Source organism: Lissotriton helveticus, chromosome 12 (assembly GCF_964261635.1).
Source record: "Lissotriton helveticus chromosome 12, aLisHel1.1, whole genome shotgun sequence".
Lineage (NCBI taxonomy): Eukaryota > Metazoa > Chordata > Amphibia > Caudata > Salamandridae > Lissotriton > Lissotriton helveticus.
In genome coordinates, this window is record NC_136073.1 from 160546445 (window position 1) to 160567051 (window position 20607).

The 20607-nt window shown below is 47.4% G+C and overlaps 2 protein-coding genes across 4 annotated transcripts in view; one reads left to right on the forward strand and one right to left on the reverse strand.

The window, feature by feature from the left end:
* LOC144799839 (uncharacterized) overlaps window positions 1-20607 on the reverse strand; it is a 282553-nt gene that overhangs the window by 36907 nt on the left and 225039 nt on the right. The window lies entirely within an intron of this gene.
* Window positions 1-20607, forward strand: part of LOC144799229 (extracellular calcium-sensing receptor-like) — a 56124-nt gene that overhangs the window by 15639 nt on the left and 19878 nt on the right. The gene's annotated exons all lie outside the window — the stretch shown is intronic.

Consider the following 20607-nt stretch of genomic DNA (forward strand, 5'->3'; position numbering starts at 1 on the left):
CTTTCTCTCTTTCCCCATACCTAACACATATACAGCAACACAGCAACTCCCTTTTAACCGCTTCACATCCATTGGACAATTTAGAACCATACAACATCACCCACATGCTGCACCACCACCACTAACTCATACACCTTCCACCCTAAACTAACGCAAACTAAATAAGCAGCATCTCACAAGTTCGCTTCTCCATGTGTACTGCACAACAAGATTAAACTATAAAAACAAGACAGCACACCAACTCGCTCTTAACCACCATCCCAATCAGCTACACACACTGACCGATCAAAATGCCTTCTTAGCCTGCTGAATGAGTACGATACAGAACAGCAACATGACTGGTATCCTCATACAGCTAATAGCATGTGAGGGATCGAATAAACTGAGGTCCTCTCTGAAAGGATTTTTAATTGCTTTGTTTTCTTTATATAGGCGGCGCTTGAAATAAGCCGGTATGTAATACAGGAATAATCCTTCTTATCTTGGTTAGGGCTTTTCTTTTTCACTGGGGCTGTACCACTTCTTTTTCATGTGTTTCTTCCAGTCTTCTCATCCAGGTCTCCCGGGTTCCCTCACGGAAAGAAGAGAGAGTGCGGGAGCCGTAAGTATACTGGTCGGACCACTTACTGCAGGCGAAAGGGGGTGAAGGATCACCAGTGCAGTCGTTCGGTACTAGCGTGAAAAGTAGTGGAAGGAGAGGGGTTCAATGGGCAGGAGCTGTGAAGATAGCCAGCTAATTGCCGGTCTTTCCTCCCCTCCTGGCCCACCCCGAGAACTTCTCACGTACCTGACGGAGCCATACTTCTCCTGGAGTGTGCCTGGACGCAGAGCAGGGTTGGTGGGATCCTGGCTCTTCTTCCTGTCCTCCTTTCGGGTTCCTTATAGATCGACTCTGGCCTCCGTCATATCGCGTCTGCGACTTCTCTCCCCACGCTCCTTTGACGGCGTCCTCTTCCACGTCTCCTCTTCCGGGGTTATCCCACAACTCTCTGGGCACGCCGGTCTTCTTCTCAGTTATTGCCGCCTGGGCAGTGACGCGGGGTTGCTGGGCGGGGCTTTCTAAACAAAGTTCCCATTTAAAGGAGCCGTGATGAGTGCCATCTGGTTTCTCCAAAGTTGCGGCTCTCTAAGCCAAAACCAGTCGGGTAATTCCTCTGGCTGTGAAAGGGAGCAGAGTGTCCATTCGGTGAGGCACACTCCACCATTCCTGAGAATCGTCAATTTCCTCTCGGGCACGGGTAAATCATGACATACCAACACTAAGGACACACCTTCTGCAAGCTCACAAAATACTGCTCACTCTTCTACAAAACAAAGTCACACTGTCACCAAAGCACATTCTCTAAACTGTCAACTAATAAATGCTCGATCGCTCTCTAAAAACAAACATCACATCAACGACCTACTGACACAAAACCTGACATACTATTCATAACTGAATTCAAAATGCTAAATGTGCAAATAAAGAATTCTAAAAGTTCTCAGTAAATTTTGTAAACCAAATTGCCTTGAATTGAGCTCATCCCTTTACTCAAGATTTCACAGACAAACTGGCAAATCATTATACGACCAAAGCAGACATGTTGGATTCATATTTAAAACAAAGACAAAGAACCAGCACCGACCCTTTTCCAAAACAACAATCCAAGAATACTCTAACCCAGCCTCTTCATTACTTCAAACACATTTCACACAATGCATTTAATGGCCTGGTTAAAGCAAGCAGGTCAGCCCGCAGCCCTTCTGGACCATGTCCACCACAAAACCTTCAAGATAATTCTTCTAACAATCTCTGCTGCCATACCAGTAAGAAGAATCAGCAACAATTCCTTATCTACCGGAATATTTTCAGAAGAACTCAAAAAGTCATACATATGCCCATTACTGAAGAAAACAAAGTTGGACCCACTAAACCCTGACAACTACAGACCGAATACAAATGGGCCTTTCCTGGGCAAATTGATAGAAAGAGCAGTATTCACCCAGATGTCAATTAATTGAACATCATGCCATAATTTCAGACCTCCAAACGCGATTCCGTCCAAATAGAGCCACAGAATCTACCCTCATTGCAAACTGGGATGACATGAAGAACACAGTTGACCGGAAAGGGGTTGATGCACTACTACTCTTGGACCTCTCAGCCTCCTTTGACATGTTTGGCCATGATACTCTGGTACAAATACTCTATGGAGCCGGCATAGAAGGAACTTTCCTAGACTGGATCACACCCTGCCTTTGCAACAGAACTAAAGTCATCCATACCACCCCTTTCTCATCCAAACCGTACTTCATGAAAGCATTAGTCCCTCAAGGCTCAATTATGTCGCCCATGCTTTTCAACATCTACAGAAGTCATTAGCGGCCCTGATCAATCAATTTCACCTCACATGTTATAACTATCCAGATGACACGCATAATACTCCTTCAACTGGAATGCCCCAAAGTTTTCGGAAAATCAGCAATTTTCTGCTGTCTCAGAGCCGTGGATCAATGGACGTCATGTGTCATTTCAAATTGAATGCTTCCAAAAGAGAAGAACACACATGTGGTGACTGAAAAAATGATCACCGGCTCGATGATCTGGGAACACCACCTAAAGTATCAAAGGAAGTGAGAAACCTCGGAATGACCATGAACTCTAAGTTATCAATGAATGCCAAAGTGGACAAACTAGGAAGATCAAGCTACCATAAATAAACTCTGCAATGAATCTTACCCCATCTGGGATTTCCACACAAGGTCTAGCCTAACATCTCTCTTGTTCTGTCCAAACTCGATTACACCAATAGCCTCTACCATGGAGCACCTTTAATGACTATGAAAAGACTAAAATAGATTAAGAACTCAGCTGCCAGACTACTTACATATAAAGCCCCATGACCACATCTCCCCTGCCTTGAAAGCCCTGCATTGGTTAAAGGTTGTCAGAAGATCCACATTCAATCTGCTTTGTATCTCCCACAAACTGATACATAGATCAGGACCGCTCTTCATCAGAAATAAAATCACCAAACACATTCAACGAAGGAACCTGTGCTCTAGAGTGGCACCTTGTCTCAAAATCTCAACGTACAAAAAAAAAACCATTGGTGCCACATCCTTCTCTGTTCTAGCAGCCACACTATGGAACTCATTACCACCAACATAAGAGCCACAGATAACCACCTTATCTTCAGGAAACTAATTGGCTCTCCCCGCATAACCACCATACGCAAACACAACTCTACAGCCTATCCCTCTGGATATAAGCATTTATTTGGATTATGAATATGTAGATATATGTGTATTGCTTTGTATAAACTTGTATACTAATTATGTTTTAAAAAATATATATAATATATTCATTAGTTCTGCTTAACAAATGTACATCAATCAATCAATCAATCATAGACATTTATAGAGCGCTCTACTTACCCGGAGGGTCTCAAGGCGCTAGGGGGGGGGGGTGCTGCTACTGCCCGAACAGCCAGGTCTTGAGCTTCTTCCTGAAGGCGAGGTGGTCTTGGGTCAGGCGCAGGTCGGTCGGGAGGGAGTTCCAGGTCTTGGCAGCCAGGTAGGAGAAGGACCTTCCTCCTGTTGTCGTTCTTCGGATGCGGGGGACGGCGGTGAGGGCGTGGCTGGCTGATCGGAGGTGTCGTTTGGGAGCGTAGAAGTTGATGCGGTTGTTGAGGTAGCTCGGGCCTTGATCGTGTAGGGCTTTGTGTGCGTGGGTGAGGAGACGGAAGGTGATTCTCTTGTTGACCGGGAGCCAGTGCAGGTCTCTTAGGTGTCCGGAGATGTGGCTGTGTCGTGGGATGTCGAGGATGAGTCTGGCCGAGGCGTTCTGGATCCGTTGGAGTCTCTTCTGGAGCTTGGCGGTGGTTCCGGCGTAGAGGGCGTTGCCGTAGTCCAGTCGGCTGGTGACGAGGGCCTGGGTGACAGTCTTCCTGGTCTCGGTGGGGATCCACCGGAAGATTTTCCGTAGCATGCGCAGGATGTTGAAGCACGACGAGGAGACTGCGTTGACTTGCTTGGTCATGGAGAGGGAGGAGTCCAGGATGAAGCCCAGGTTACGTGCGTGGTCTGCCGGTTTGGGTGCAGTTCCCAGGGCGGGGGGCCACCAGGAGTCGTCCCAGGCGGAGGGCGAGGATCCCAGGATGAGGACTTCCGTCTTGTCCGAGTTCAGCTTCAGGCGGCTGGTCGACATCCACTCGGCTACTTCTTTCATTCCTTCGTGAAGGTTGGCTCTGGCGGCGGCGGGGTCGTTGGTAAGGGAGAGGATCAGCTGGGTATCGTCGGCGTAGGAGATGATGTTCAGGTTGTGTTGGCGTGCGATGGCCGCGAGGGGGCTCATGTAGACGTTGAAGAGGGTTGGGCTCAGCGAGGATCCTTGGGGTACGCCGCAGATGACTTATTACTGATAATTACTGATATTACTGATAATTACATTATTCTATGTTTTTAACATGTACATAAGTGACTGCATAAATAGTAAATATTTTATCATAACTATTCATCTAAAGGTGCTTTACTATTGAATTACAACAACAACAAAATTTAAAGTACAACGCTTGAAAGCCAGAGTTTATTAAATGCATCTTTTTTCTACATATACTACCTTCCTTATGCATATATATAACTTCCATGTACTTATGTACAGTGCAGCTACCCTATTTCTAACCCTATACCACTCTATATATCCTCTACCTCAACTCTCTGACTCATCTCAAGCCACATTTTACTACCCGTTCCAATGCATTACTGTATTTCTCACCCCATACCTTTATCAACATAGCCTCTACCTCCACTCTCTCATTCATCCCTTACCATTACTATAATCCCCAAAATAACCCTTTCTAAACTCTTTCCTCCCCTACCCCTCCTTGCATCATCTCATACCTCTTTTACTATTCAGATCTCCCAAACACGCCTTTTGAAACCCTTACCTTGGACTCTTCCCCCTCTCTTTTACTCATCTTAACCCCCTCCCACTGCTATTTTTTTTTTAAACAAACTTTATTAGTTTTCACAGAAGTTACCTGGGGAAATTATGCAATCACGATATTGAACAGTGTTATATGCTTTAGACAGTACAGGTTACAATTAGAACCCCAGTACCCCACATACCAATGACCGATGGGTGTATTCTAGTAGCTCAATAACGATACCCATTGTTGGTCCCCTGGAGGAATGCAGATCCAGGTATGAAACTCCTTCTCACAACTTTCAGTCCCCCATATACCCTCCTGTCCCTCCTCCTCCTCAGGCATGTCACGTACATTCAGGGCTTCAGTCTATAGCAGTGCAAGTCTCCAGTATTTGTACGGGTATAATCTGGGTAGTATTATAGGGGATCCCTAGCCTACCAGGGTGCAGGGTATCTTTCCTGGCGTCCATGCGTCGGTCTCCAATCCTCCCACCTCTGTCTGTTACTTAGTCTACTACCTCTGGGGAGGCTCCCACCCCGTCTTAATCCTCATAGTTTGTGAGAGATTGCAGTTCTGCAACTAGTCTTTCCCAAGTTCTTGCTGTCTCTAGCGCCTTCTCATTACCTAGTCTTGTAGCCATTTACAGCCGGACGACACCTTCACACTCAGCCCATTTAAGTAACTCTGCCTTTCATCGTGCAGTACTTGGACTTTTTTTCACCTTCCAGTTGATGGTGATATTCCGGTTTGCTAAGAGCAGCCCCATATCTAAGAATTTACTTGTGACTTTGTTTTTAGGTGTGCGGGGAAACCAATGAAGTATGCAGTATTTCTGAGTCTGTGCTACGTCTCTATCCGTAATGGCAGCCAGTAATGTTGTCGTAAACAAAGTGGGTAGCTGAACCGTTCCTGGTAGAAAAGGTGATGTGTATTAGGCGTGACCGGGGGTGTACATGTGGCACCCTTGGGCATCCATTTTGTTGGAAATATTTGCCTCACACACCCGAATGGGTGTCATGCTTCATCATCGGCGTTGCTCCTCGTCAGGGAGGCGGTGCAATCCCTGACGGGCTCACCTCAAAGAGGGGCTCTTTACCGGAGATCTTTTTTTCCAACTGCCTTATGGTGAAGTGCGGGTATGTGGGAAATGGAGCAAATAAACTAAAAGGTGATTAAAATGTAGTAGGGGGTACCGAAAGTACTACTTTATTCTGGGGGTCTCCCTCTACAGTTAAAAACGTGAAATCAACTTGCTAAGTACCACCTAGTTAGGTGAGGTGGGACTAGATGAAGTTAGATATTAACATGGTCAACATGTTTCTCGCACAAGGAATTATCCGCGATTCTTCAGGACCTTGAAAATATGTAAAATGCAGTCATTCAACAACATGCAGGTGTCATGTGTGTAAATGCAAGCACTATCTGTTTAGATTACCTCTGTAGTAATATCCTCTGCCTGGATTGGAGAATAAGAATCATGTATATATGGTTAATTGCATCAAAACATGGCAAAGAACACAAATATGATCACGCTAAAATTACACACCGGGTGTCATGCTAGTGTAGAAAAATTATTTATCGACTAGCTCAGGTGAACTAAGGCTGCCTAATGGCAGCGTGCAGTAAGCACATTACATCAACCATTTGTGTCTGTGAGAGTGCTCTAAACTAAAACCATTTCAAATGGAAACTATAATATAAAACCAGTTAAAAGTAGCAGTATAATGAGGAACATTTGTTATTACTATTATGGTGCACATAGATTTATGGAGCGTGCATGACCGATCATGGTGAAATGTAAAGGCAAGCACACATCCATCTCCCCTAAAGGTCGGGGATTATTTACCGCATGAGTGTTCGGCGGTAATAGAACATCAGGGGAGAGCCGTAAGGTGTAGCTGTAGGGGAACAAAAGCATAGGCTCAGGGAGAAGGGGCGGATTTATATAGAACACACCATATTGAAATTTAGGGCCAAGAGCGGTATAGGTTAGGGGTGAACCCGCAATTGCAATCCCAGGGGTCGCCTTACCTCTGTCAGCCCGTGTTCCTGTTCAGTGACCTACCCATCACCGCCGAGCTCGAATAGATGATGGAGCTCGGCGGCGCCCGCCATATCAACTGATTCGTGTCCATGAAACCACGTAACGCTCCGCCCATCCGCGGGGGTCACGTGACGCGTCTGTGTTTAGCGGCCGCCATATTAGAATGGCTAAAAACATACAATACTGCCGAGAGTATCTTCGGGTTTTCAGGGTAAACTTGTTAAATTAATGGAGATAGGTACAGGGTGAATATAGACCATAATTTATGAAGCTCATGTGGGTTTATTGAAGTTGACCTCGACGGCGTGGTTCACTCCCCTTCATGTGCTGGTCATGTAGTGCGAGTGCTCCTCGCGACCGCCATATTTGAGTGGTTAGAATTATTGTCCAAAGGGGCACACCTTTGTGTATCCACGTTTGAGCAATTCAGATATGGACGGAAGGTACTCGGGTGGTCTACAAGTGCACATAATTCGTTGAAGGATTATGGTAGAGGGGCTCTGCCCTGAATATATTTTATATAGGTAGGCGGTCAGTGAACTCGTTAGTCATACCTGCGGGTATACTATTGTCAGTAAAGGTCGAATATTGGCACTGGCCCTACATATATATAATTTATCTGCCATGAGTAAGGGGTCAAAGTTGTCATCTCAAGAAGTTATGGCGGCATAGGGACTATGGATGTGTACTGTCATTGTGTATTGTCATTGTCGGTGCGAGGTGTCACCATCATGACTCTAGAGGTGGTCTAGTATCGAAAAAAGCCCTTTCTCTGCGGCCAATTGGAATGTCATGGTTCTGTGTACACTCGTAAGTTATAAAGCTCATGTACCATCTTAGTGTATGATGTTGCCCTGGTTGTTATGGCGGTGGGGTACCAGGGAGGCCTATGGATGGTCATGATAAAGGACTGTAATGTGTGTACAGTTGCATAGTAATTTGTCGTAGTGCCTGTAATACTGGCATGTAGTGTCAGAGAGCATGCCAAGGAATATCTTCATTCAAGCCTCTGCTGTCGGACGCTAGGCGATGGACCCATCTTTGCTCTTTGCGAAACAGGGCTTGTTTAGGACAATTGGGGCTAGATTCCAGCACAAGCCATTTCAGTGAATCTGCAGTGTGGTTTAAGTCGAGAAAATGTTTGCACATTTTGGTGTTTGTCTTCTTGCAGCGGAAGTTGCTGGGGTGTTCTATAATGCGGGTTTTGATTGGGCGGGTTGTCATCCCAATGTATTGTAGTCCGCATGGACACGTGAGCATGTAAACACAATGGGAGGTGTTACAGTTAGTATGGCCCCTTATTTCCCAGCTGAAGGTGTCACTTAATTGGATAGTCTTGTGTATGGCTGTATATATACACACTCCACAAGATCCACAGGGATAGTGCCCTCTGACTGGAGGTAAGTTCCACAGGGTCTGTTGGGTCACTTTCTTTTGTACTTTGGGTCTCATGCTTATTAGGATGTCTTTTACATTCTGAGACCTTTTGAACGCAAACTTAGGTGTCACGAGGCTGAGGCTGCCAGTATTAAGAATCCCCCAGTGCCGCTTAATTACGCTTTTGATCTTATTGGACCCGGGAGTGAAAGTCGTAACACAGGTCATGGGTTGGTTTTCAAGCGGTACCACCTCACGTGGTTCAAGTAGCGCTTCACGATTATTATTCCTAGCTCGTTTTTGAGCCACCATGACCTCTCTCTTGGGGTAGCCTCTGTCTAGTAAATTCCTGGACAAAATTGCAGATTCATGCTTGTAATAAGCTAGCTCAATGCAATTTCGCCGCACCCTAAGAAATTGTCCGAAAGGAAGGTTTGACCGTAAGGCTTTTGGATGGTGACTAGAATAATGTAGTAAGCTGTTCCGGTCAGTAGGTTTCCTATACATGGTGCTGCTAAGTACTCCCTCTTTCAATTTTATCGTGAGGTCTAGAAAGGCGATCTCCGTGGGTGAGGCAGACATTGTGAAGTGGAGGTAGGGGTTGATAGTGTTCACCCAATCAAAAAAGGTTTCATGTAAGGTTGGTGGTCCTGTCCATAAGATGAGAATATCATCTATGAATCTTTTCCACATCCTAATGTTATCAAGGAAGGGATTGGACTCATGATGTATATACCTGTGTTCGAATTCTGCCATGTATAGGCAGGCCACCGAAGGAGCAAACGTACTGCCCATTGATGTCCCTTGGGTTTGATGGTAGAACTGGCCCTTAAATTCGAAATAATTTTCCGTAAGTGCTAGAGTAGCACACTCCATGATGAATGTCTGTGGAGTGCTTGAACTCCAGGTCTCAAGTCCAAGTCTTTCCTCTATTACCTCAAGTGTGGCCCTCTGAGGAATGTTCGTATAGAGGGCCTCCACGTCAAGGGTAATTAGAAGATTAATCTGTCCCGGATCATGGACAGTGTCCAATATGCGTAGGACATCTGAAGTGTCTTGGATGTAGGAAGGGATTCGTCTCACTAGGGGTTGTAGAAAGTGATCACAAAATTGTGATAATGGTTCCAAGATTGAATCAATCCCTGAGACGATTGGCCGCCCAGGTATAGGTCTAATGTCCTTGTGGATCTTGGGGAGGATGTAAAAGTATGGGACCCTGGGGTCTTTTTTGGACAGGAAGTCTGCTTCTTTCTTGGTAATCCACTGTTCGCATTCTGCGTTATCCACCAAACGTGTAATTATGGGATGTAGGCGTGGTGTAGGATCACCAGGGATCGGTGTATAGTATCGTCTATCATTGAGTTGCCTCATACACTCAAGATCATAGTCAACAGTATTCATCAGTACTGTAGCACCACCCTTGTCCGCCTGTTTGATAGTAATCAGGGGGTCTTCAGCGAGTGATTTAAGAATATCCATCTAATTTCGGGAAATATTGCAATGTTGTCTTTGCTGGTCTAGGATTTTCAGGTCTTTTAGTACGGCCTGTTCGTAGGTGAGGACTTCATTGGGAACCATCCCATTATGGGGTGTGAAGGTTGAGGGATTATGGAGGCCAGAGTCTTCCACTTGGTCCCTAGGTCTCCCTTCAAAGAAAGCTTTCAATCTGATCTTTCGGAAGAAAGATTGGATTTCCCGAGTTTGTAGAAAGAGGTCAGTTTTTGGGGTCGGTACAAAGCCCAGTCCTTTTTGTAAAACTTGCTCCTCTTTATCTGTCAAAGGGCGGTCTGATAAGTTTACCACCAAGCTTACTTTTGTCCTGACCTGTTCGTATTCCGTGTGTCCATCCCCTGAGGTCGTGTGTCTGCCCACTGTACTGTTTTCTCTGGAACGTTGCCTCGCTTTCGCCCTCGCCCTCTGCCCCAGCCTCTGCCTAAAAAAGGGGGGCGTGGATTACCTTGTGGGGCATAATAGGGTGGGTACTGCGGGGCAAAAGGTGGTGGGAAGTGGGGGAATTGTGGGTATTGCCACATGTGTGGGTCAACGGGAGGTCCCTGCGGTGGAAAGTTTTGATAAAACTGTTGTCCACGTCCCCTCCCTCGCTTCCCTCTTGATTGTGTAAGTGGAGTTCCATAGTCCCCACTGTTGTCGGATCCGCTACTAGATCCCCTTCTGGAGGAGTTAGCACTTGAATCAGAATTGTTGCCTGATGGTACAAAGTCTTCCTTTAAATAAGGGTAGACTTTTTCTTTTGAAAACCTCTTGATGTCCTTTTGTAACTTCGTTACTTTTTGGTTCATGAGGTATTCTCTATGTTCAGCCATTTCTTTATTAAGTTCCGCCAGTTTGGTTTTAAAACCTGGATTAGGAACTGCTGTTTTCAAAGCCGCCTCTGCTGCTTGAATGCGGGTCAGTAATTCATCAGCTAGTCGTTTGGCAGTGTTAACGATCAGGATGAGGAGGTCGTGGGTACACTTCCATGAGATCTGTGACCACTCTATTTTGAATTGTCCATCTTCCCAGAAGATTCTTGGGAAGTTTTTGACAATTAAGCCGTTCGGTGCTATTTTGGCTTTGAAATATTTGGCCATCATTGCCCCATGTATGGTGATCCTGATCCATTCTCGTTTCAGATCTGATAGGGTTTGCCATTCCACTGTATTGCTCCCTGTAGCCGGTTCAATGTCTATGCCAATAAGTGATGGAGTCCTCATTATAGCTGCTGCATCTTCCTCCCCGAAACTTAACCCCTGGCCGTCCATCTTGTGGGGGTCAGGAGGCTCGTGTTCCAGGGCGGGAGGATGAATTAAAGTCCTATGAAATAGGACTGAAAGTATAAAACTAGTATCCACTACCCAGTGGGGGAAGTGGAATGTGACTGCTCAGCGAGGGTTGAAGGAGTCACGGGGAGGGGGATAGAACAATCTTACCCACCAAAGAGAATACTCCCACGGGATGAGCCGTGCTAGAAATAGTTATCAAAAGAGGGGAGGGTGATCAATAGATCAATAGGGCACTCTTTACCACTCAAGCAAGTGGAAGGTCCAGTATCAGCCTGTGCCCCCAACAAGTCAACGTAAACAAAGTGGGTAGCTGAACCGTTCCTGGTAGAAAAGGTGATGTGTATTAGGCGTGACCGGGGGTGTACATGTGGCACCCTTGGGCATCCATTTTGTTGGAAATATTTGCCTCACACACCCGAATGGGTGTCATGCTTCATCATCGGCGTTGCTCCTCGTCAGGGAGGCGGTACAATTCCTGACGGGCTCACCTCAAAGAGGGGCTCTTTACCGGAGATCTTTTCTTCCAACTGCCTTATGGTGAAGTGCGGGTATGTGGGAAATGGAGCAAATAAACTAAAAGGTGATTAAAATGTAGTAGGGGGTACCGAAAGTACTACTTTATTCTGGGGGTCTCCCTCTACAGTTAAAAACGTGAAATCAACTTGCTAAGTACCACCTAGTTAGGTGAGGTGGGACTAGATGAAGTTAGATATTACCATGGTCAACATGTTTCTCGCACAAGGAATTATCCGCGATTCTTCAGGACCTTGAAAATATGTAAAATGCAGTCATTCAACAACATGCAGGTGTCATGTGTGTAAATGCAAGCACTATCTGTTTAGATTACCTCTGTAGTAATATCCTCTGCCTGGATTGGAGAATAAGAATCATGTATATATGGTTAATTGCATCAAAACATGGCAAAGAACACAAATATGATCACGCTAAAATTACACACCGGGTGTCATGCTAGTGTAGAAAAATTATTTATCGACTAGCTCAGGTGAACTAAGGCTGCCTAATGGCAGCGTGCAGTAAGCACATTACATCAACCATTTGTGTCTGTGAGAGTGCTCTAAACTAAAACCATTTCAAATGGAAACTATAATATAAAACCAGTTAAAAGTAGCAGTATAATGAGGAACATTTGTTATTACTATTATGGTGCACATTGATTTATGGAGCGTGCATGACCGATCATGGTGAAATGTAAAGGCAAGCACACATCCATCTCACCTAAAGGTCGGGGATTATTTACCGCATGAGTGTTCGGCGGTAATAGAACATCAGGGGAGAGCCGTAAGGTGTAGCTGTAGGGGAACAAAAGCATAGGCTCAGGGAGAAGGGGCGGATTCATATAGAACACACCATATTGAAATTTAGGGCCAAGAGCGGTATAGGTTAGGGGTGAACCCGCAATTGCAATCCCAGGGGTCGCCTTACCTCTGTCAGCCCATGTTCCTGTTCAGTGACCTACCCATCACCGCCGAGCTCGGATAGATGATGGAGCTCGGCGGCGCCCGCCATATCAACTGATTCGTGTCCATGAAACCACGTAACGCTCCGCCCATCCGCGGGGGTCAAGTGACGCGTCTGTGTTTAGCGGCCGCCATATTAGAATGGCTAAAAACATACAATACTGCCGAGAGTATCTTCGGGTTTTCAGGGTAAACTTGGTAAATTAATGGAGATAGGTACAGGGTGAATATAGACCATAATTTATGAAGCTCACGTGGGTTTATTGAAGTTGACCTCGACGGCGTGGTTCACTCCCCTTCATGTGCTGGTCATGTAGTGCGAGTGCTCCTCGCGACCGCCATATTTGAGTGGTTAGAATTATTGTCCAAAGGGGCACACCTTTGTGTATCCACGTTTGAGCTATTCAGATATGGACGGAAGGTACTCGGGTGGTCTACAAGTGCACATAATTCGTTGTAGGATTATGGTAGAGGGGCCCTGCCCTGAATATATTTTATATAGGTAGGCGGTCAGTGAACTCGTTAGTCATACCTGCGGGTATACTATTGTCAGTAAAGGTCGAATATTGGCACTGGCCCTACATATATATAATTTATCTGCCATGAGTAAGGGGTCAAAGTTGTCATCTCAAGAAGTTATGGCGGCATAGGGACTATGGATGTGTACTGTCATTGTGTATTGTCATTGTCGGTGCGAGATGTCACCATCATGACTCTAGAGGTGGTCTAGTATCGAAAAAAGCCCTTTCTCTGCGGCCAATTGGAATGTCATGGTTCTGTGTACACTCGTAAGTTATAAAGCTCATGTACCATCTTAGTGTATGATGTTGCCCTGGTTGTTATGGCGGTGGGGTACCAGGGAGGCCTATGGATGGTCATGATAAAGGACTGTAATTTGTGTACAGTTGCATAGTAATTTGTCGTAGTGCCTGTAATACTGGAATGTAGTGTCAGAGAGCATGCCAAGGAATATCTTCATTCAAGCCTCTGCTGTCGGACGCTAGGCGATGGACCCATCTTTGCTCTTTGCGAAACAGGGCTTGTTTAGGACAATTGGGGCTAGATTCCAGCACAAGCCATTTCAGGGAATCTGCAGTGTGGTTTAAGTCGAGAAAATGTTTGCACATTTTGGTGTTTGTCTTCTTGCAGCGGAAGTTGCTGCGGTGTTCTATAATGCGGGTTTTGATTGGGCGGGTTGTCATCCCAATGTATTGTAGTCCGCATGGACACGTGAGCATGTAAACACAATGGGAGGTGTTACAGTTAGTATGGCCCCTTATTTCCCAGCTGAAGGTGTCACTTAATTGGATAGTCTTGTGTATGGCTGTATATATACACACTCCACAAGATCCACAGGGATAGTGCCCTCTGACTGACTGGAGGTAAGTTCCACAGGGTCTGTTGGGTCACTTTCTTTTGTACTTTGGGTCTCGTGCTTATAAGGATGTCTTTTACATTCTGAGACCTTTTGAACGCAAACCTAGGTGTCACGAGGCTGAGGCTGCCAGTATTAAGAATCCCCCAGTGCCGCTTAATTACGCTTTTGATCTTATTGGACCCGGGAGTGAAAGTCGTAACACAGCCAGTAATGTTGTCACATCCTCCCAGTAGCTGTCCAGTAATGGGCAGTTCCATAACATGTGCTTAAGATCTGTGCCTTCTGTGCTGCAGCGCCGTCCTCTGTGTCAGGAAGTACTTAATGATTTTTGCCGGGGTGAGGTACGCCCTGTGTAGGATGTAAAAGTGCACTAACTGGAATCTGGCATTCCGGGTACTCCCCATGCTCTCTTAACTAAGTCCCCCCAGGTCTTTTCTGGTATGTCTTCACCTAGGTCGGCCTTCCACTTGAGCGTCAGCGCTGTTAAGGGGAGTAATGTTTTGTGCGTTGTGTGCTTATACATGCACGTTACCGCTGTAAATGTGCCTGCCGCCAGAACTGTGGATTGGCAGCCCATTGACGTTATTGGTACGGTGAGGCCCTCTCCCCAGTGTTTCCACTCGGCAGTTGTCAGGGCTATGTACAACAGAAAGTCCCCCCCAGGCAGGTCATATCGGGTTTGTAGGTCATTAAACGGGATCATATTCCCATCTTCATACAGGTCGCTCACACAGATCAGTCCCTGGTCCGACCAGGTCGTCAGTCTCTGCTGGTTGCCTCCATGAGGCAAAGCCGCGCACATGGTTAACGGAAATTCCAGCGCGTAAGGATGCTTAATGTTGGCCCTCTTCTGGTACCTATTCCAGCACCTACGCGTCATGTGCAGTTCCGTGGGGAGAGTTGCCACACTAACAGGCAGTCGCAAAATGATTCCGGATAATTGATTTAGGTTCACAAAATCCTCCCTCTGCTCTTCGCTTCCCCTAATAGCACTCGCCACCCACTGCGTCAGCCATTGGAATTGAGCCGCCAGGTAATAGTCCTCAAAGTCTGGCACCGCCAGCCTCCCTCTGCTCTGGATCTCATTAGAACGGTAAGCGCTACCCTTCGCCTGCCCGTTCCCCTTAAAAAGCCTGTAACCAGCGAACGAAGCTGAACAAAGTACTTATTTGGGATCCAGACCGGCAAGGTCCCAAAGAAGTATAAGAATCGCGGGAGAGTTATCATTTTAAGGAGTACCACACGACCAGCTACAGACAGTGGCAGGGAGCTCCACAAGGTGCAGTTGGTTTTAACTCCCCTGATGGCCTTCCCTATGTTACCCTCTAGTACATCTTCCGGGTCGTGGTATATGTGCGTACCCAGGTAAGGGAGGCACCTGTCTTCCTATGTCACCCCCTCCGCCGTCTGCAGTCCTACTCTGCCCTTTTTTGCAGGAAACAGGCAGGATTTGGCCCAATTTACTTTTAACACTGTGATCCTGCTAAGGTCCTGCAGGAGTTGTTTTGCCCCCACAAGCGCCGCCTTAAATAGGAGCAGGTCATCAGTATACAGGGCAATGTGGTGGATCTGCCCATGTACATTAAGTCCCTGGTACGCTCGACCAGTCCGGCCTCTCGCCGCTAAGGGTTCCACCGCCAGGGCAAACAGCAAGGGGAGAGGGGACATCCCTGTTGTGTCCTTCTTCTCACATGGCAAACGTCTGAAATAAGACCCCAACTTCTGACCCTGGCTGTGGAGTCAGTATACAGTAGTGCCGTCCAGTTCACAAATTCAGCTCCCAGTCCTAGACTCCCCATCAAATGAAATAGATAAGGCTATCACAGGCCTTTTCTATATCGACGGCGAAAATTGTCACCGAGTCCGTGCTGTAGATGTCTAACTCTAAAACCCGCAGAAGCCACCTAATGTTATGCGCTGTGTTTCTGGTGTGAATAAACCCAGACTGGTCACTGTGCACCAGGGTAGTCATATGAGGGAGCAGGCACATAGCTAAGATCCTACTAAGGATTTTGTAATCCAGATTGAGCATGGAGAGTGGGCGGTAGGCCTTTTTGTCCCATAGGGGCTTACCCGGCTTAAGCAGTGGTATGATGATCGCTTCTCTAGGAGTGACAGGTAGGTGGCCAACATGTTTAGCGTCATTAAATAACTACACCAGTCTGGGGGCTAATAAATCAAGGTATGTTGAGTAGAATTCAATTGGGAGGCCGTCTGTGCCTGGTGTTTTCCTTCTAGCCATGGCCTTTACGCCCCCCTCACTTCTCCAAGCTCAATAGCGCGCCCCAGGTCATCCAATGTGTCCTCATCTAGTGCTGGTAACTCTATTTCCCACGTAAACTCTAGTAAGTCCAGCTCCGTTTTGGTGTAACATGCTCTGATAAAGGTCTGTGTAATAGTTTAAAAAGATATCGTTTATGTCCTGATGGCTATTTCTAGTTGTCCCCTCTAGGTCCCTGAGCTCCAATATGACTGACCCCCTCCGGGCAGGATTCGCCAGCCAAACCAGCAAAGCCCACAGCTTATCTCTTTCTGAGTGAGCTCTGGTAAGGTATTGTTTATGATTAAAACAACACAGGCTTTCCACCGGCACTGCTACCGCCTCTCTAGCCTCCAAAAGCTCCCCTTGCCTGTCCGGCAGTTCAGGTCGCTCTTTTTCTAGATCTCGCAGTCATTGGTCCTGTTTCTCTATGTCTCGAAGCAGAACCTTCCGCACCATCACCTCCTATATGCATCTTCCCCTAATGACTGCTTTGCAGGCGTCCCATTCTATTAAGGAGGACGTTGGCTGAATTCTCATTGTCCTGAGAATATGTGGTAATAGCTGTACCTATCGCTTACCAGACCCAGGGACTTCTAAAGCTTACGGTCGCAAGCGCCAGGTAGGGATTCTTAGAGTGCGTTCGACACCAATGTAAATCAACTAGCTCAGGATTGTGGTCATACAGCGTCCTTGTGAGGTATTCACTGCTGCATATCCCCTCATGAACATCTGGTGAGCACAATATGGCATCTATTCTGACGTGTAAGTCATGCAAGGCTGAATAGAAGGAGTAATCTAGATCTTCAGGATGTTGTGCTCTCCAGGTGTCAACCAACCCCCACTTTTGTTGCCAACTAGAGCGTGTCCTTGCTAATTTATGTGTGGGTGCCTCAAAGAGCGGAGGGTGTGACCTGTCCAGTCTGATATCGAGTGTGCAGTTAAAGTCTCCTCCCAGTAAAACTGCCCCCATAAGGACATTCGCAAGCTTGCGGGACAGGTGCGAAAAGAAGGCCGGCTGGTCCGAGTTAGGTGCATATATACTGCCCAGTACTTGGTCCCTGCCATCCAGCCTTCCTCCCACTACCGCATATCTGCCCTCCGGATCAATTAGTTTTTTTGTGCACTGGAAGGGCACCCCTGCTTTTACCCAAATGAGGGCTCCCCTTGCAAATGCGGAATAGGTGGTGTAAAAGGCCTGTCCCCGCCATCTTCGCTGCAATGCTGCTCCCTCTTTTACTCAAAGGTGGGTCTCTAGGAGCAGCGCAATCTGGACACCTCTACGGACCAGGTAGGAATGTATTTTATGACGACGTAGCATTGAATACATTCCCCGCACATTCCAGGAGAGACATTTTAATCCTAGTGGGATCTCATTGTTGCAAGTGTTGTCGTTGCATCTGGAGTCGTCAACGTGGTTCGTTTCATTCCGCTTATCACATGAGATTGTCTGCAGTTTGAGAAGTGATCTTGGGGCAGTCTGTTTCGGAATTGTCAATATCACTGTGTGTCAGCGAAGCTTCCGATCGTCCAGCTTGTTGTCCGCTTCTACTCAACGTGGGGCTGGTATTTTGTTGGCTATGTGTCACCACAGCTTGCAGTGCGCTGCAATGTTCGAGGCTCATGTGCAGAGTGGTTGTGTTGGATATACGGTGTGGCTGCCAGTCCTGCGAGTCAAGCCAGTCCCATGCCGCTTGTGGCGTCAAGAAGTGAGGCCCCGTGGGATCTGCTAATCGAAGCTGTGCGGGGAACATCATGGCAAAGGGGATTTGTAGTTGGCGCAATTTCTTTTTCACAGCCATGAAGTATGCCCTGGCTTGCTGAACCTCCCTGGTGATGTCCAGATATATCATTATGGCACTATTGTCTATTTGTGATCCTTGCTTTTGGCTGGCACGTTGCAAGATATGGTCTTGGTCTCTGAAATGCAACAGGCGCGCTACAGTGGGGCTCCTGGTTTTGGAGGATTCGTGGGGACCCTGTGCGTTTGTTCCAGGGCATAAAACGAAGACAGACACACTGGGGCCACTGCTGTTCGGAGCCACTCCTCCAAAAAGCCCACCATGTTCGATCCTTCTGTTTCTCAGGCACCCCAAGGACAAGTATATTTTTTCTGCGGGATCTGCCTTCACTATCTTCTACCCGCATTTCCGGCACTTTTATCTTTGCTTCTAGGTCCGTGAGTGATCGCTGCATTCCTTGGACTTTCTCCGGGAGACCCCTCAGTTTTTTCTCGTTGATTGACACCCACTCCTTAAGTTTGCGATGGTCATCTTTTAAAAGGCTTAGGTTCCTGCCAATTGCGTCGATCTTCCCTTCGAGCACTTCACTGGAGGCTGTGATCGCCTGCATGATGTCGGACAGGGTAGGCTTCCTGGTCGTTAGATCTTTCCCCGCTTCCAGGACCTCCTACTCCTCGTCTGTGTGTGCACCTGGGCCATCTGCACTGAGGGTGCCGAATCCACGCCTCTTCTGTGTGCACCCCATCTTGTCAGGAGTGCGGTGTCCGCTCCACCCGGCCGTAGCAGAGGTACACTTCCGCTTCCAGGGTACTCTAGGGATGAAAGGCAGGATTCCCGTAGGCCGCAGGTAAGTTTCAGCAAGCCAGTGGCAGAGCCCTAGGTCTGGTTAGGGCTTGTCCACGACATCTCGTCCCAAGCGTTCACAGCAGCTCCTCTCAGCAGCATGGACAAAGGGCTGGTGAGTTAATTCACAGGGTTCTGGCACCGCTCAGGCATGTGCACCCTGTAACTGTCCCAACCATGCAGTAGTCCTCCCCACCAAAACGGCCGCTGTTCAGGTGGGGGCCGTGCAGGAGGTGATGGGGTGTCCGCTGCGGACAGGGCCCTTTTTGCAAGTCTTAGAATCTCAGCAGCTGTGCAGATATGGGTCAGCAGACTGATATTGGGTCGCACGTGGAGCAATGGCGCAATCTGTGTCCCAGTGCATGCATTTATGCTCAGTTGGTGTTAATTGTATCTCAGGCGTGCTGCATCCTCAGAAGGTATTCTGTTGCCCGCCATCCTCTCTTGAGTAATGGGCTCTGGGAGCCAGGCAGGCTGACACCGTTATCGCGGGATGCCTAGGTGCTCTTCCACATTGAGAGAGACGCTCTTGGCACGGGTTGTTGCACACCTCTGCACTTGCCCAACAGTTAATGGTACCGGGGAAGCCTCTACCGCCTCCAAGTTCTGGCACCAGTACAGTCAGGGTGCGGTCGCCATTACAGTTGCATGCTTATGAAGCTGGGGGTCGCTGTCCAGGCGTTCCCCACCTCCATCGCACATCCCTAGAGCCAGAAGGGCTTACTCATTGTTCCAGGTGCTACTTATGAAGGGGGGCACCCCTCTAGCGTCCGTTCAATTCTCGTCACTGCAGTTCCACCGGGATCCGCACCCTCCTGGGGCCAGTCAAGGGCGGGATCGCTGGGGCTATGCAAGCACCGCCGCCTCACCGATCCCTGGCACAGCTGCGATGGGGCACAATAAGGGTGTCCGCTTCAAGGGTCGAGTTGTACTCAATCCCTGAATCCTGTGCAGGATAGTAGCTAATTGTGGGATCACTTAGTGGGTGGGCGCCATCTTGTGAACAGCCCCACTACTCCCGCGTCTTGGGAAGTTCCGTACTCCACAATCGCCACCACAATCCACAGCTCCTCACCGAGGTTGGCAATCCGCCAGGCTTTTTGAGGGGGCCAGGTGGAGAAGTCCGTAAATGGTTCACTGTGCAATATTTCAGTCACCTGCTTCCTGACACAGTTTTCTAGACTTGAAAAGTATGTCAATTTAAAAAAAGGTAAAGGTTTGTAAAGGCATAGAAGTTAATCTCAGCATTGTAGTTTATTATTTTTGGTGAATTAGGGTCAAAGTTCCAAAATCTACATTCTCAAATATAAAGAAATTGAACTATGTCCTTACAATTCATAGTGCCGAATTTCCAACCGAAAAATATTTTCAAAAACACGACGTGGTGCACAGTTTTGTTAAGGGTTCACCTGGTAAAATCTGGAGTTTGTGATTTGTATGTCAAACGTGTGAAAGTAATTTTTGTCTAATGGCCCCTTTTTTTAGTTACTGGAGTAATCTGTTGTACTTCATGCAATACGGAGCTTGGATGAGGCCTGGAGAGGGCAGCTGGGCAACCCAATGCTAAGTTACTACTTCCTGATACATTCTGTACTCCCTGCTCCTAATGAGCTGGGTGGAGCCTTTGGAGACTGCCTGGACTTTACTGTTTTAAGCTAGTAGGATCTGTGCCCTTAGTATTCCCTGTGTCTGCTCAGTTGGGTGAGAGGCTGGCTGTGCTCTAGTTTCAACGAGTAGACCCTGCTGCCCTATGTGGTCCCTGCTCCTACTGAGCTGGGTGGGAGTCTGTTGA